Consider the following 2230-nt stretch of genomic DNA (forward strand, 5'->3'; position numbering starts at 1 on the left):
CCACTGGCAGGGCCATCTTAGAATTTAATGAGTGGAGATCCACACACACATAGGAACTCAATACTTGTCAATTAACACCGCCACCCCATTTTCATGCAGCTGATTGAATATACAGATTCAGCTCCCTGAGGCCCCTCACCCCTCACCCCAACTCCTCCCCGCAGGCGCCCTACATTCCGTTAGATTCTTCTGGCAGGGGTGAGGAAGAAAGGGGGGAATGGAATTATTCGAGGCCCAGCAGATGTAGGCTGAGTTTCCCTGTCCTTACAAGACGTGAGACGTCCTGGCTAAACCAGTGTCTACCTCGGAGAGAGTGGGATTACCCCCTCGGGATCTGCAGCCAAGGGATTCATGTCCATTAAACTCCAGGTCTGTCCTGTGTGCCCAGGGGTCTGTCGCATGGCTCCACCCCTCACCCCACTCCCCTTCGAGCTCTGCCTCGGGATGTGGGGTGCGTGGCCGGGCCTCCTTCTCTATGCCTCTGGTCGCTGGGGTTGACTTGTGAAGAGTGGGCTCTGGGGAGACTCAGTGCTTCGCTGAGGGCCACACCCCTTGTCTCCTTGCCACTCCTGCATCGGTGATCTGGAGTGGGAGAGAAGGAAGGAGGTGACAACTGCCCGCTAGGGTGTCTTCTCCTTCGCTTGCTGACTGGCTGAAAAAGTTGTTGGCAAAATTCAAAGCAGACTTTAAAACTCTAGTCAGTTGGGAGATTGGCCGGTTTCCAGTACCTGCCCCCCCTTGGGTCTTTTGCTCTTAATCTATCCTGGTCGCTGCTTGTTTGAGGTCAATTCAGCAAGCCTTTGTGTCTCACCAGTCTTGAGATGTGCGAGTGACCCAATTCCCTGGGGTTTCGTCCACCCTGTGCCTTAGCCTTTAACTGCTCCAGAAGGCTTCCTCTTTCCGCCTCCCCTCTTTCCACCACTTCCCCTGCGCTCCCAGGTTCGATCAATGCTCGCTCCTCTTTGCTGCTCTGTACCAGTTACACTTTTCATCTCGATTTTTGTTCTTTGTTCCAGAGCCAAGTTCTCCCAGTGTGTTTTAAGCCCCTGTGCTATAGAAGCGAACCCCATTCTCTTTGCTTCCTCTCCTGGACCACCAAGTCAGTGTTGAGCTATGCCAATCCAGCCCCACTCTGCCTTTTCTCCTTTTAGAACTTTTCAGGAAGACCGAGGTTGGGGGAACCAATTGGGAGCCCAGCGCTAGTTAATGCTGGTGTTGTAGACTGGAATCCAGCAGGCAAATCCCATGTGATTTGGGGAAAGCTACCTAACTTCTATGCACCCCAGCTCCTTTGAAAAAGGAGAGTCAAATTAGCTTTCTATTGTTCAGGTTTGCTTATGGGGTTAAAGGAGGCCAGGACTGAAAGCCTCCTACCATGCTCTCTAAAAGGTAGCGGCCATCGCTAAAATCAGGAATGGCATTGTAGTGGCCTCGACAGAAGCACAAGGTTTCTCATGGCTTCATGCCCTGAGGTTTACATTCAGAAAACATGCAATAGAAATAGCCCAAAGGGGAGTATATTTCAGAAAGGGCCTAATTCCTTTTACCTTCGCCCTCCCACTTACTTTGTTTGGGTGAGGATGGGGACAAACCTCAGACTTCACCTTTTGATTTCGACTTTGGAACACGGCCTTGACATCAGTGGTGCCATGCACGCCAGAGCCTTGCCCGCTGGCCGATGGTCTCCTTTATGCTGGCCTGGAGCTCCGAGGAGCCTGTGGTCTCCCCTCAGACTTCCGGTGACTTCTCTCTAAGGGTCTTCAAGTCAGTAGGTACTTGACTGGTTGCTTACCCGAAGAAGCAGAAATGGAGGTTTCTGGAAGCTGGAGGCTCTGAGGAATCTGAGATCTAGCAAAATCTATCTGACTAAGAGAGTGTTGAGGTCTGGTCTTGGTGCACAAGACAGGCCGGTCTTAGGAGGTGTCTTGGAGCGTGATGGAGAAGTGGGTCTCCTTCCTAGTTTTTCCATTCACTGCTTCACCCCTGGCATGGCCTCTCATTTCCTCATCTCCCCCCTCCAAAGGTAGTGTAATAAAAGCAATGCCCCCGCCCCAAGGGGGTGATGGATGTCCAGAGGTATGTTTCAAGGAGAACATTTAAAGGTGATACAATGCATTTAGGCTATATTTGTCGGATTTATTTCACATACCTATGGTACATACTGGAATCCGTTTCTTAATGAAGCGGACACTTGACATTTGATTTGACGGTAACATCCCAGGTAGTTTTG

Source organism: Echinops telfairi, unplaced genomic scaffold (assembly GCF_000313985.2).
Source record: "Echinops telfairi isolate 266 unplaced genomic scaffold, ASM31398v2 ScPeMD7_7420;HRSCAF=8458, whole genome shotgun sequence".
Taxonomy (NCBI): Eukaryota; Metazoa; Chordata; class Mammalia; order Afrosoricida; family Tenrecidae; genus Echinops; species Echinops telfairi.